Source organism: Lacerta agilis, chromosome 6 (genome assembly GCF_009819535.1).
Source record: "Lacerta agilis isolate rLacAgi1 chromosome 6, rLacAgi1.pri, whole genome shotgun sequence".
NCBI lineage: Eukaryota > Metazoa > Chordata > Lepidosauria > Squamata > Lacertidae > Lacerta > Lacerta agilis.
In genome coordinates, this window is record NC_046317.1 from 62,950,386 (window position 1) to 62,966,828 (window position 16,443).

Genomic DNA, 16,443 nt, shown 5'->3' on the forward strand with positions numbered 1-16,443 from the left:
ACAACCATATGACCATTTCAGCTTCTTTAAAGCCATGAAAGGTAGCAGCTGCTTTGGTCTGGGGTTGCCTGCATATTCAAGTTAATATTTCCAAAAGTCTTAATTCAGGATATACTACTAGATCTCCCGCAAGAGAGTCATGCAGTCAGCTTGCTTTCTGTTCTATCTTTACTCTCTCATTTGTATAATGTGAAACCAGTGCACTAATTTCTCATCTCTGTGATGTTGAAGGGCATGTGAAGACTGTGAGGAAATGATGTGCTAAACCCAGTGTTTGGACCACAGCAGCTATCTCCAACCTGGTGCCCTCCAGATGGCGTGGACTACTACAACACCCATCATCCCTGATCATTAACCATGCTGCCCCATGTGGTTGGGAACCGTAGTACAAAACATCTAAAAGTCACCAGGTTGTGAAAGGCTGGACTTGGGGTTAGTGCCTTTATTTGAGAAAAGAGAGGATTTTCAAGAAATCTAGAGATAGAACTAAGCAGTTGCTAGCTGGTTATCCAGTACAGCCACCTTGGGCTGCTTAATTTCCTCATTCTTCCTAATTAATTCTCCACCCAAGATACATCTATGAGTCCTCTTGTTTCTTCCATCCATGCAACACTGCAAGACAAAAGCCTGCTTCAGGAGCAACTCCCTTCTGACACCACTTTCCTTCCCATCTTTGATCTCATCAGCCAAAATGCTCTGCTTGATGGATACAGAACACTGCCTTTTCATCTGGCCATTCCCAAGCACTTTGCAAACAGCTAATTAGCGCTCTAATGCCAATCCTATAAAATCGGCAAGAGGTTGTGTCACAAGGCAGCCACGTGAGTTCTGTTTCACCCTGAATCAGGACATGCTCAACCAGGCAATAGGAAGCCAGCCACAAGGAGAGAAGCAGCAGAACCCTTCCCTACAAACACTTTGGTTTGGGCGGAGGGGAAAACAATCGTTGCAGCAGTTCTCGGAGCGATTCTGGCGCTTAGCTTCCACCCTAAACGGTTGGGTCTCTGAGGCTAGTTACAGAAAGCAGTTGAACACATTCTGGGAGTTTCCCCAGTTCCTTTTGAAAAGGAGCACATCCCGAAAATGAGACCAATATGTTATTCCTATGGGAGAGGGGAAAATATTGCTCTTGGCATTCATGCCAACATTCCAGTTCAGAAGCTGGGCGTTGGCTCTCATTATTTGCAAACCCAGCCTTGTTTCTCTGCTCCCCCCCCCAACACCTTTCCGTCTGTCACTACCTTGACTTGGGAGACTAGTGTGAAGAAAGCCTGAGACTAAAGCACCTTCTTCTTCATAATCTTCTTCTTCAAAAAAATAAAATAAATACTACGTAACTTCTCCATTTCCTACCTGCCACATTCAAATATTCTTCATGCTCCCAGACAGAACACTCCCCCTTCTATCTACCAGGAGTAGATTGGAAACCTCTCCCAGTTCTGACCTTTTGCTTACAACATCTTGGATTGTTGAAAGGAGCCGGTAGCCTTATCTCTCCACATGCTCTTCTGCTCACATACTGACCTGCCATGGGGCTGGGGTCAAAACTCTTCCCCTAGAAGTGTGCCCAGTCCCAGGTGGCCATGCCCGATTGGAGGATCCAGCTCCCCTGTTTCCACCAATGTGAGACTCAGGGTGCTGCTTTAGAATACTAAGGACCAAAGCTATACATGAAGGTCCACCCTGCCTGCTTGTTTACTGTTCAAATATTTTCAACACTCAGTGATATTATATGCCATAACAATATGTGGTGTGATATATTATCAAGTTAGCATAATGTTAAAGTCTGGTAGTCTTCCAGCAAGATACGAATGGTGATTATATAAAAGCATGGGGTGGGGCATCTCATGCATTCCTTGCTGCATTGGGAGTTACCTCGTTTTGTTGCTTCCTACTGGGAACATTTGCAGGTGCCGCTCTAAACCAAGGAGCCCAGGTTGGTATAATGTCTTCCTGGTATCTTCTTAAAATATTTGCTGACATCAGAAAACACTCTTCAAAACCTCTGGCTTTGACTTATTCCTTGTTATAGAGAAATGTGTGCCGTGCTTAATCACAGGTTGTCTCAGAGCTCCCCCAAAGTCATCCTTCTCGTGGTGCTCTTGGTCATTAGTTCCCGAGAAAGGGTTCTGAATTGCAAATAAGATGATAAGATGATACATTCCAGACATGGTGTAACATCTTGCAGCACCAGCTTAAAAAGAGACATCACTGTCAGTAACAAGAGTATAGTGGTACCTCGGGTTACAGACGCTTCAGGTTACAGACTCCGCTAACCCAGAAATAGTACCTCAGGTTAAGAACTTTGCTTCAGGATGAGAACAGAAATCGTGAGGTGGCAGGGCGGTGGCAGCGGAAGGCCCCATTAGCTAAAGTGGTACCTCAGGTTAAGAACAGTTTCAGGTTAAGAACAGACCTCCAGAATGAATTAAGTTCTTAACCAGAGGTACCACTGTAAAAGGATTGGTGCCTAAATCAAGAGCAAATGTCAGTCCAGCTCCTAGTCCTTTCTTTAGCCCCGTATGTGTGGCTCTTGGTTTCCTACTTTAAAATGACACATTTGGGGGGGGGGGAGCCTAACTTGCCCAACTTCAAGTCATTTCACAGTTCCAGTTTGGAATAAGCATTGTGTATACAATTTAGGCAAAATGATTGTGCTGTCCCCTACTTGGGGAGGTCATGTAAACAACCATCACAACCACCAGAACACTGATATTGCTCTACATAATAATTAATATTGGTTTGTTGTCTTCCACAAGCTGGGAGAAAGGGGTATACATTTTCTGAATTTACAGTTTTTTGGGAATTAAATACATCCTACAACTGAGTCTTCAAAGTTGTGAAGGTTTTGGACAATAAAGATAGGGCCCAAATGTTGTCAGCTCCAAGGTATCATCTGTCTTGGCTGCACAGTGGTATGATGTCAGCATGCAACAAAAGTGTGAGCTGGTGTGGAACCAACTTGAACCAAAGCAGCATGGCCTCATCTGGAGTGTGCATTTAAAGCAGTATCATACCACTTTAACTAGCCATGATTTCCACCAAACAAATCCTGGAATCCATAGTTTACTAATGGGTTTGAGAGTTGTTAGGAGGCCCCCTATTCCCCTTACAGAGCCACAATTCCCAGAGTTCCCTGGGAAGAGGGATTGACTGTTAACCACTCTGACAACTGAAGCTCCATGAGAGGCATAAGGGTCTCCTATCAACTCTCAGCACCCTTCACAAACTATAGACTGTTAAAAGTGGGATGATACTGCTTTAAATGTATGGTGCAGATGGGGCCCATATTGGCCTTCCACCAAAATCCTGTTTCTTTGCTCTCTCTGCTCCTACCAAGCTCATGACAAATTGGGTGGATGTCACAGCCACTCCTAAGTCTGACGAAAGTTTTCCTCTCGTGTTGCTTAGTGTGGCATTGAGTGGCTTTCGCTGTCAATGACTGCCTGCACGGCAAAGAGAACAAAGCCATTAGCAAAGCCTAATTTACAGGCAGCTGAGCTCAGAACATGGACGGGGCAGAATATAACATGCCAGCACAGATGTGGCAATTCGTGAGGAGCTGCTTTCACATGACTTGTCTAATAATACCTGAAAGCCACAGAGATTTCCCAGGAGGTCTGTATTGCTCAATTGCAGCGAGCAGAGGACAAGCTGCCTTTAATTTGAGAACAGAATGCTGTGGGCAAGGAAATGAGGAGATTCCCCATAAATGTAACATAAAACAATCAAATAACAGACCTGAACGCCTTGGTTCCAGTAGAATAAAGGAAGTGACTGAGCAAGGCCTTAGATTCCCTGGGGAATGTATCAAGTAGTCTCACTGCAAGAATGCCAGTTTAGGGTATCTTTCATGGCAATGACTGCTGCTCACATTGTTGGAAGATTATGCAAGGCACAACCAGACATGCAGGCACTTGCTTGGCAGCAGAGAAACTGGGTTATAACCAAACAAGAAAACAGTAACATAGGGTTGTAGTCTACAGTGGTACCTCGGGTTACAGACGCTTCAGTTTACAGATGCTTCAGGTTACAGACTCTGCTAACCCAGAAATAGTACCTCGGGTTAAGAACTTTGCTTCAGGATGAGAACAGAAATCATGCGGTGGCACGGCAGCAGCAGGAGGCCCCATTAGCTAAAGCAATACCCCAGGTTAAGAACAGTTTCAGGTTAAGAACAGACCTCCAGAATGAATTAAGTTCTTAACCCGAGGTACCACTGTACTAACTTTTACTTAGAGTAGACACATTGAAATTAACAGGCATGATTAATTTAGGTCCATAAATTTCAATGGGTCTCCTCTGAATGAAGCTGAGCTCAATACAATTCATAATATTGTGGTTCATAGCTATTATCAAGGGGAAAATGTGGCTCTACAATGTCAATGCTATAACTTTCAGGCACCCCTAGATGTATATCAAACACTTCCAGAATCAATGACAAGAGATTATTATGAATGTCATTAGTTAAATAAACCTCTCAGCTAGAATGTTTTCTTATAAACATTTAAGAGAAGGGTTTTGAGTTCCCAAACATCACCTCGTATTATCATGTACTAGTGAAATTGGCTTTTCTTTATGATTGGCATAAAGCTGACCACCAAACAGTAGAAGAAGAACAAGAATAGGATATTGTTTGGCCTGCTACAGAGCGAGATTTAAGAATTCATTTGTCAAATAAATATCTATTATTGTTATCACCGGAAAATTTCACAAATCACTCTGATTTCTAATTACTTTAAAAATAAGAGTGATAGCTTACTGACAATATTATACAAGGGGTTATTGAAAGTCTCAGGTAAGCTTACAGGAAAATGTTTTTTGTTGATCAACTTCTGGAATAATATCCTAATACTATGAACCTTTTTTCCCTGTGTTGTTGTTGTGCCTTTTTCATTTATATTTTAAGTATTAATTGTATCAAGTGAATATAGATTATTATTTCTTTTCTGTTCATGTTATATTATCTTTATTCTGTATAGCAGATCTATCTGTCTATTCATCTATCCATCCATTTCCCCCCAGATTATTCCCAGAGTCAGCATATTTGGGTAGATGAAGAAGAAAATCTGTGCAGTTCCCCCATTCCTCAGGAAGAACCTGATGGATCATCCACTGAATAAATTCTCCAAAGAATTCAAAATTTCATCAAAATGAACTGAAACTTGTACAAAATCCCATTAATTCCAATAGGGGACATGCATAAGAGATATTTCCTGTAAATTGGTCCTTTAGGTCAAAATTATTGTCTCTTAATGTGCCTTCCTTAAATGGATATTTTCTCCCTACATAACACTTGTTTCATGGCACAGTGCCATATGCCCACCATCTCTTGCTTGGGGACATTGAACTACCCCATTCACCAAACTGGCAACCACATTCTGCACTAGCTGCAGTTTCTAGACCATTTTCAAGGGAAGCCTCACACAGAGCACACTGCAGCCGTCCAGGTGGGAGGTCACGAGGCCAGGCAATTCTGACCCAGGAATTGTAGTAGCTGGTGAAGCAGTCTATGCTGAGCATACGCACTCCTAGCCACGAAGGCCATTTCTGACTGCAATTTCTGATCTAGGAGTACTCCCATATGTCAACCATTTCATTCAGGGGGAGTGGAACCCCTCCCAGAGAAGGTTGTCTGAGAACTGGCCACCCATGGTGCCTTCATTTTATGAGGATTCAGTTTAAATTTATTGGCCACCATCACTGCTTCCAGGCACTGGTCCAACATGTTCATAGCATTCCCTCATTCAGATGCAATGGAGAGATAGAGATGTTTGTCATCAGCATAATAATGACATCATGCTCCATGTCCCCAAATTACAGCCCCCAACAGTTTCATATAGATGTTAGATAGCATGGAAGACAGAACAGACTCCTAAGGGACCTCATAACTCAAAAGGCCATGGGACTGAACAGCAGTTTGCAAGTGCTACCCTGCAGGTAATAATACAGTGCCTCCAGCTCCCAACCCCAGGATTCTGTGGCCATTTCTGAAAGCCACTAAGAGATTAAGAAGAACCAGCTGAGTTGCATTACCCCTGTAGGTTATTGGTCATGGTGACCAAAGCTGTTTCAGTGCCCAAAACTAGCCAGAAACCAAACTGGAATGGGGCTAGATGCACCTGCAGAAGCCTGGCCACCACCCTCTCAATCACATTAACCATGATGAGATTTATAGAAATTGGATGATAGTTTTCTAAAACCTTTGAGCCCAGGGAGTGCTGCCTCAGGAGGGCTTGTACCACTGCCTATTTCAAGGTGATGGACATAACTCATCTAAACCACTGAGCCTTGGGCTTCCCGATCAGAAGGTCGGTGGTTCGAATCCCTGCGATGGGGTGAGTTCCCATTGCTCGGTCCCTGCTCCTACCCACCTAGCAGTTCGAAAGCACGTCGAGTGCAAGTAGATAAATAGTTACTGCTCCGGCAGGAAGGTAAACGGTGTTTCTGTGCGCTGCTCTGGTTCGCCAGAAGCGGCTTAGTCATGCTGCTCACATGACTCAGAAGTTGTCTGCGGACAAACGCCAGCTCCCTCGGCCAGTAAAGCAAGATGAATGCCACAACCCCAGAGTCGTCCACAACTGGACCTACCCTGTTTCTCCTAAAATAAGACACAGCCATAAAATAAGCCATAGCAGGATTTCTATGCATTTGCGAAATATAAGCCGTTCCCCGAAAATAAGCCATACCCCGAAAATAAGCCATAGTGATGCGGCACCTCCCATTAAAACAGCCTGGAGAGGCGTGGCTATGCAGCGTACCGATGCGATGCGGTTAAAATAAGACATCCCCTGAAAATAAGCCATACTGTGTTTTGTTGAGGGGAAAAAAATATAAGACGGTGTCTTATTTTAGGAGAAACACGGTAATGGTCAGGGGTACCTTTACCTAACCACTCCCTGGACTCCTGATGCTTAGAATATATAAGCCAGGCTTCCTCTACCTTGGCCCTCCAGATGTTTTGAGACTACAATTCCCATAATCCCTGACCACTGGTCCTGCTAGTTGGGATCATGGGAGTTGTAGGCCAAAAACATCTGGAGGGCCGAGGGTGAGGAAGCCTGATCTAAGCCTTAGACACTTGCTGAAGCTGCTAGTGCCATGGAAACTCGGTTCTTGTGCATTCTATCCCTTACTGATCCATAATTAGAAAGGAAGTTACAATTTCCATCATGTGCTAAATGTCTGTGTTGAATGGACACCCTGAGGGCAAACATGCTGTGACAGATGTGGAGCAAAAACAAAGAGCTTTACAAATACTTGTTTATATTTCAAGACACTTTAAATGCTGACTGACAACGGGAAGAATGAAGATGATTAAGGATCGGGGCTATATAATTTGGGGCATGTTTTATGCAAGGGGATGGGAGAATCTTAACATATATCATTCACTGAATCTAGAAAGGTTATGGATGTGATCCTGGTGATGGTGCATGAAAGCTACCCAGTGTGGCTGGGGCAACCCAGTCAGATGGGTGGCATATAAACAATAAAATAATAATAATAATAATAATAATAATAATAATAATAATAATAATAATAATTTAAAGTATTGTTGTTGTTCAGTCATTCAGTCGTGTCCGACTCTTCGTGACCCAATGGACCAGAGCACACCAGGCACGCCTATCCTCCACTGCGTCCCACAGTTTGGCCAAACTCATGCTAGTCACTTTGAGAACACTGTCAAACCATCTCATCCTCTGTCGTCCCCTTCTCCTTGTGCCCTCCATCTTTCCCAACACCAGGGTCTTTTTTTAGGGAGTCTTTTCTTCTCATGAGGTGGCCAAAGTACTGGAGCCTCAACTTCAGGATCTGTCCTTCTAGTGAGCACTCGGGGCTGATTTCCTTAAGAATGGATAGGTTTGATCATCTTGCAGTCCATGGGACTCTCAAGAGTCTCCTCCAGCACCATAATTCAAAAGCATCCATTCTTCGGCGATCAGTCTTCTTTATGGTCCAGCTCTCACTTCCATACATTACTAACTATACAGACCTTTGTCGGCAAGGTAATGTCTCTGCTTTTTAAGATGCTGTCTAGGTTTGTCATTGCTTTCCTCCCAAGAAGAAGGCATCTTTTAATTTCATGACTGCTGTCACCATCTGCAGTGATCATGGAGCCCAAGAAAGTAAAATCTCTCACTGCCTCCATCTCTTCCCCTTCTATTTGCCAGGAGGTGATGGGAACAGTGGCCATGATCTTAGTTTTATTTAAAATATACATAAGCATATACAAGTGCATGACTACATAAACTGAACAGTGAGTGGCATTGTGGTGTGGTTTGTAATCCTTTCAAGGAGGGGCCTGAATGACAAAGGGATGCATGTTCTTAGGATGGAAAGAAGTGAGCCGGTTTCTTCTCAGAGAGGCAGGGCAAGCTATCAATAAAAACAGTGGACTTTTTTTGTTCTTATGTACTTTGCAATGTTGTTTTGGTTGGCAGAAAGCAAGTCCTAGTTGAAATGGTTTTTAAAGTTTCTGTTAATGGTCTAAGAAAAACAAAAACAAAGGCAGATCAGTGATGTGCTCCACAGGCTGCAGCAGGCGGACCACACACAAGACTTGGATATTCATGGATTAGCCTGGACAAAATAAATAGGGAATGGATCAGAGGGAGAATATACTAAGAGAGCTGCAGCTGAAACACAAGAACATAAGAAGAGTTTTGCTGGGTCAGACCAGTGGCTCATGTAGTCCAGCATCCTGTTCTCACCATGGTCAACCAGAGGCCTATGGGAAGCCCACAAGCAGGATAGGAACACAGGAGCACTCTCCTGCCTTGTGTCTCCAGCAACTTGTATTCGGAGGAATACTACTTCTGATAATAATTGAATAACACAGCTCTAATGGTTAGTGGCTAGTAGTTATTGTTACCTTATTCTCCAGGAATTGATCAAATCCACTTTTAAAGCACTCTTAAGTTGGTGGCTATCACTACATCTTGCAGAAGAAAATTCAATGGTTCAACTACATACTGTGTAAATAACTACCCTTTTTTGTCCCGGATTGTCCAACATTCAGCATCACTGGCTGGCGCCTAATATTATGTAAGGGGGGGGGGGGTGAGAGAAATGTCTCTCTATCCACTTTCTCAATACTGTGAATAATCTTCATCACCTCTGCCGTGTCCTGCTCCCTTAATCGCCTTAAAAAACAACAACCAAAAAACCTTTTCTCATAGGGGAGTTGCTCCAGCCCCGTGATCATTTTTGTTTCCCTATTCTGAACCTTTCCCATCTCTACAAAGTTGTTTTTGAAGTGTAGAAACCAGAAACTCACACAATATTCCAACTGTAGCCACACCATAGATGTTGGCAGTTTTATTTTCAATCCCTGTCCTAATGATCCCTTAATATGAAAGCTGATTTTTTTCACAGTTGCTGCACACTTGAACTAACCAACATTGCTCATAAGATCCCTTTCCTTGTATATACACTATACAGTGGTACCTCGGGTTACAAACACTTTGGGTTACAAACTCCACTAACCCAGGAGTAGTACCTCGGGTTACAAAATTTGCCCCAGGATGAGAACGGAAATCGCACGCTGGCAGCGCAGCAGCAGCGGGAGGCCCCATTAGTGAAAGTGCGCCTCAGGTTAAGAATGGTTTCGGATTAAGAATGGACCTCCGGAATGTTCATAGGTATCACTGTATTAGCCATGCATAGAAGGCACAGTTAATGGTGATGGTTGACGAAGGAGGCTAACGAAATGCACCCTGCCTACACATTGAGATATGCCAAAGAAGAAGAAGAAGAAGAGGAGGAGGAGGAGGAGGAGGAGTTTGGATTTGATATCCCGCTTTATCACTACCCGAAGGAGTCTCAAAGCGGCTAACATTCTCCTTTCCCTTCCTCCCCCACAACAAACACTCTGTGAGGTGAGTGGGGCTGAGAGACTTCGAAGAAGTGCAACTAGCCCAAGGTCACCCAGCAGCTGCATGTGGAGGAGCGGAGATGCGAACCCGGTTCACCAGATTACGAGTCTACCGCTCTTAACCACTACACCACGCTGGCTTAGATCATGGTGCCTCCCATTTCACCAGATCCCAGGCACAAGGTAGAGGAGGGCAGCAATAAATACCTGCAGCCACAAAGTCTGGCCCTCCCTAGACAGAAGTTTGATATGCTAGCTAGGCAGCCCAGCCCAAGGACAAGCAGCCTTTTGCTAGACAAACAGGCAGAGCTAGGCAGTGTTCCTGGAAAAAACTGATGTTTCCAAAAGGTAGTTCTGACCGCTTTGTTTGAACAGTTGATCCCTGGGAAATTGTTCAGATTGCTCCTTTGGGGTGTCAAAGTGCCTTTTGCATTAGCTCTCATCTAAGGTTCTTATTTTATATATCACATTTATATCCCTCCTTTTCTCCAAGGAACTCAAGTTGGGGTACATGACTCCTTCCCATTTTAAGCTGAGATGCAGTGACTTGCCCAAAGTGACCTTAATGGGCTGAGCAGGGATTCAAACTCTGGTCTCCCAGGTCCTAGTCCAACAGTCTAACCATGGTGTGTTTGCTAGCTGGAACTTTTATACTTCTAGGGATAGCATCATGGTCGATTTGGCCACAAAGTTAGTTGGACTATCCTTTGTTGCTGCTCTGGGGGGCAGGATGGGAGAGGATGAGGAGAGGAGGGGTTGTATGGAGCTCTCCATTTATTTCATTGAGAGTTGAAGTTACACCACTCCTTTTGCAAACATTTATTATAGCTCTGCCTGTTTGTTCGAGGCATATAATCAGCCAGCTATTGTGCTTATGAAGGCCAAATTTATTTATTCTATTCAACATAATTTATATACCACTTGATTGTCAGCAAACCTCTTAGCGGTATACAAAAGAATATTTAAATTATCAATAAAACAGTTAAAAGCTATTAGACTTATTTGAGGATAATAGTTTTTAACTATTTTATTGATAATTTAAATATTCTTTTGTATACCGCTAAGAGGTTTGCTGACAATCGAGTGGTATAATCCTAAACATCTTTACTTGGAAGTAATTCTCATTGCGATTTACACCCTTGTAAGTGTGTTTAGGATTGCAGTGTAAACAGGGTATGGACTCAGAAAAGGGGAAGGCACTCACAAATTTCCATATATGAAGCAGCCTCCTCCTCTCCTATGCCAGATCTACCTGTCCAAATTGACTCACAATAATGCAGCCCATAATAACAAGGAATAAAAATCAATACTCTCCTGATATCTCACTAGCTCCTGAACAAATTTATGGCAGCATAACCGTCCATAGGCCAGAACTGATTTGCATGAAGTGTTGTTGTCAGTTGTCAGTAGCACACACACAAACACTGATACCGACAATTAGCGAAGGGAGAGGGATGTTATTACAAAATGAGGCTAGAAAGCCTAACATTGCAAGAGATAGGAGTGTCACATTACTATGCAGAGCACATAGGAGTACATTGCTCTGCATAGCAATGTGACACACCCACCTCTTGCATTCCTAGGCCTCTAGCCTCACTTTGTAACAACATTCTCCCTTCTCTCTGTATGTGGTGTGATCTGCCAAAGGACAAGGTGCTTTGTGCATGTGACAAAAGGAGCTCTGGTCCATGAAAAGGTTCTGCAACACACACAGGACTCACTGTGTGGAGTGTTCCCATTGAGGGTACCAGTTAGCCAGTCATGCCCACTTCCATGATATTCCATTCCATTCCTCTCTCCTGTTTTGAGTCCCTCTCCCCTCCAACAGCCAGCCTGTACACCATGCTGGCTCAGCATAATCATTCCTCATTGGATATCATGATCATTGGATCATGATCATTGGATTTGGGCTCCTTTAGACATACCCTTCAACGCAACATGGGAGAAAACCAGGATACCATCTTCTGGGGCTGCACTCCCATATGAGTCATGTGACCTGTACAAGATCCTAGCCTTGAAAAAAGCACTGTGTCCCAAAATCATGTGAGAGCAAGACGTCCAAAATGGCAGCCATGATTTCATTTATGGGGGGAAAACAGGATGCCCCAGTTTTTCCAAGACAGTTGCAGGGTATGCCTTAGAGTATTTCTTCTTCTTCTTCTTCTTCTTCTTCTTCTTCTTCTTCTTCCTCCTCCTCCTCCTCCTATTTTAGTTACATAAGCATCTACACACAGCGAATGTGTTCACTATTAGTTTAAATCATTTACTCTCCAGCTTAGAATCTCACCTCCAACTTTTTTTATCTGCAGGAAACATTTACTCCTTCCCTCCTAGGTAATCACTGCAGATCAAATGTAGTATGGCATGTTGTTCGTTGTTCAGTCGTTCAGTCGTGTCCGACTCTTCGTGACCCCATGGACCAGAGCACGCCAGGCATGCCTATCCTTCACTGCCTCTCGCAGTTTGGCCAAACTCATGTTAGTAGCTTCGAGAACACTGTCCAACCATCTCATCCTCTGTCGTCCCCTTCTCCTTGTGCCCTCCATCTTTCCCAACATCAGGGTCTTTTCAAGGGAGTCTTCTCTTCTCATGAGGTGGCCAAAGTACTGGAGCCTCAACTTCAGGATCTGTCCTTCTAGTGAGCACTCAGGGCTGATTTCTTTGAGAATGGATAGGTTTGATCTTCTTGCAGTCCATGGGACTCTCAAGAGTCTCCTCCAGCACCATAATTCAAAAGCATCAATTCTTCGGCGATCAGCCTTCTTTATGGTCCAGCTCTCACTTCCGTACATTACTACTGGGAAAACCATAGCTTTAACTATACGGACCTTTGTCGGCAAGGTGATGTCTTTGCTTTTTAAGATGCTGTCTAGGTTTGTCATTGCTTTTCTCCCAAGAAGCAGGCGTCTTCTAATTTCGTGACTGCTGTCATGTATGGCATGTGGCCCTCTATATCTTGATGGACCCCAATTCCCATAATCCCTGATGGGAGTTGTGGCCATGCTGGTTGGGGCTGATAGGAGTCCAACACATCTGGAGGGCCTCGGATTCTCCACCCCTGCTGCATAGGTTATGGTCACCTAGTAGTGTGAAAGTCCCCATGCAGCAGCAACCCACTTTCCTCCCTCCCACCCACAATCCTCCGTGTCCCCTCTCATCCATGTCAGCATGCATGGAAGAGGAAACAAAACCTTGCTCCTTCTGATGCCTACCATAGCAGTGCATTAGGGACAAATAGACCTGTCCGAAGGTGGGGAGAGGGGAATAACAGGGTGGCAGAGAGAGGGAGAAGAAGACAGAAAGAGAGTGAGGGAGAGATAGCGATAAACGAAAGAAGATGGCAGAAACATAAAAATGGTGCCCCGCCTACTTTTGGCTACAGCCCCACCCACCACTGGCATGCAGTCCCTGACAGATTACTCCTGAGGGAATATGGCCTTCAGCAGAAAAAGAAAAAGAAAAAGAAAAAGAGAGTCCCTGCCCTTGGCTTCCTTAATCATCATGCCTACCAAGGCATATAACTAGCCAGCTATCCCTGTTATCGATATCAACATCAAATTTGTATTCAGACTTAATCTTTCTATTATTACATTATATTTTTCCTTTAATCAGGCGACAATTGTGGCTTGTGTGGGTGTGCTTGCATCAGGCACAAGTCCCTCTGGGGAAAATGGAGTGCTTGCTTGCTCATCCTTAACCCCATTGCCATTTCAGGAGCCTATATTTGTTAAAATTATTGCTTGATGCGCCCTCACTGTTTATGCAAAAGGAGTTGAATCATTCGTGTAAGGCCACCCTTTACCAAACTATAGTGCACTCCTAAGCACATTGCTCGCTTTCTTTGAGGAGAACACCCATTAACGTTTTTCTCTAACCCATCTCTTCTCCATTTTCCTCCTCCTATTTCCCTTTGTAAAAGAACTGAGATGGTATTCAGTTACCCTGCGTTGGATCTTTTTCAAAGGAGAAAAAGAGGATTTGGAGACTGACTAGCTTCCTGCTTGCTTCTTACTTTAAAGACCCATTTGATTCAAACTCCCTTATTTAAATTCTCCGATTTACTACATTTAATTTCTTAACTAGCAATACACCTGAGTTTATTTTGAGATGTATCTCCACCTAGTGGAACATACCTTTGCCCAGTATGTCTCCCACTGAATAGCCAATCCATTTCCCTCAATTAGGTAAGATTGTGGTAGATTAGGATGTGACTGTAGCACAGCAGCCTTCCTTAAAATGTTGCCCTAATGTAAATGATGGTTTTCCCGGAAGACAAAGATTTATAGTTTCCACCACTCTGAGAGGTTTTGACAAGTTCCAGCTTAAGATCTCAAGCATTTTGGCAGGAAAATAGGACCAGTAAGACCTTTGATTACAATCAATGGCTTGGCAGAGCCCCAGAAACGCAGAACAAAAATGCTTTGAACAAGCCTGGTGCTCAGGGTGTGTCCCTAGTTTTCAGGGCGTGCAGGATGACTCACAGCATTATCCTGCTGTACCGAGTGCACAACATGCTGCATGTGCGAGACTGAGCACCTGAGCTGTGGCTTCTTCAAATTCCTCCTGATGTTGACTTCCACCATCCAAGTTTCCTTCTAAAAGCTGCAGCAACTCTCCTTTTAAAGCTCCATCTAGTCTCTTAATTAACACCTTTTTAGACTCAGGCAACCAACCCACCTCCACAAACTTCTGCTGCCTGAGGGATGGGTTCACTGTGAAGCATTTAACACTAATCATGATCAGAGGCTTACTGTAGTACCTTGAGAATGAACAAGTCTAACAGTTGCCATGTGAAATTGGTTTTGTGCAATTTGTTGCCAGGAGACATGAAGAGGTCTATCACCGGAAGTCCCCTGAACAGAAAAAAAAGTTGCATTTGCTGAGGCTGTCCCTGCCATGCAGCTGGTGATGTTTGGAAACGCATACACAAAACCCTCTTGAATTAAGAGTTGCCAACCCTCCTCTTGAGGTGGTTCTTGACCTTAGTTTTACTTGCTGTTTTGCCCTTGCAGGTTTTTCTTATCTTCTGAAGATGGTACACTAGTCACTATCTTGAGGGTCTTTCCCCCCAAGCTGCAACCTCTTCATGGATGCAAATGAAGCAAAATAATTTCATCTGTCTGCTCATCTTCTGAAACCTTTCCTCATTACTTGTTCACAATAGTTTTATTGTGGTTGTTAAATAAAAGAAAGCTTCCTATAACTCATGTTTTGTTACACTTCAGCAAATAACTGGTTGAACTGAGTCATTCTGCTTTTCTGTTCCAGGTTCAGGGTGTTCTGTGCTGAAGGGGAGTTGATATGTGTATAAGGATAACATGCATGGGTTATAAAAAAGAAGGTGACACATACTTGTCATTATAATAGCTACTTAATTGTTTGGCGCTGACTATTACTGTTGACATGAGAAAACAAGCAAAGCATAACCACCAACCATCATCATTGCCTAGTTCTCCAAGATGAAAGCAAGGAGATATGTCGGCTGTATTATAATAGCTCCAGATGACTAGAGCAGGTATTCTAAGGCATGTGTCAAACAGTCAGGTCATGTATCCATAGCAGTGACCAGGGGAGGAATGACTTCTGGGAGAAGGAACGCTATGGTGCATCTGCAGCAGCACAACTGGACACCTTCACCTGCCCCAGCTGCCACAAAACATGTCTTTCCTGTATCAGTCTCTACAGCCACAGCAGGTGCTGCGACCTTCCAACAGGACCCTCCAAAGGATGCCAACAACAAATGCTACAATGGAAAGCAAGAAAGCCCAAGATCGATTTGCAGAATAAGGGTTGCCATATTTTGAAGAGGAAAAAGGAGGACACTGTGATGACTCATTTTAAATACCCCTACTATACGTAAGCTATAGAAGCTGTGATATATTGCTGAGGGGAACAGGAGCAGAGAAGAGGAAAGCAAGTCTTTAACCATCAGTTATGTCTATGTCTCATCCAGAAAGTATAACCATAGACATTTTGGCAGATTTAAAAAATCCACCCGGACAGACATTTTATCCCTGAAAAAGAGGTCGTGTCCTGGAAAAAGAGGGCACATAGCAGCCCTAGAATAATGTTGCCAGATCAAGAGCAAATTTCCACAGTAAATTAAGATGAACAAGGTAAACTTGGCAAGAACTTAGGTTCTAGCTCAACATAGTAGTTAATGGAAGAACATTTCTCTTTCAGTGTGAATTTATTGGCTCAGTTCACATGTCACCATAAACCGTAGTTAATGGGTTACCATGAAAATGTTGGGGTGTTTTGTTCCTTTCTGCTCATGCTGCAGGGAAACAAGTCATGATTTTTTGGTTTGAACATTATGCATTATGCCTGAAATAAGGATCATGACTGTGGTGTCTGACCACAATCTGACCTGGTTTGGACATAAAACTTCGACAGGGACCGTGACTTGTATTCTCCAAGTGCGACTTGGGAGAAGTGGGGCAGAGTGAAGTAGAAGTCATTTGCTTGTGCTCAGCATGCTATGATTTATGGCTTACCATGACATGCAAACAAGGTCACTGAAATATACCATTCCTCACCACTTACCTTCAGCAAAAGTATTTTATTGT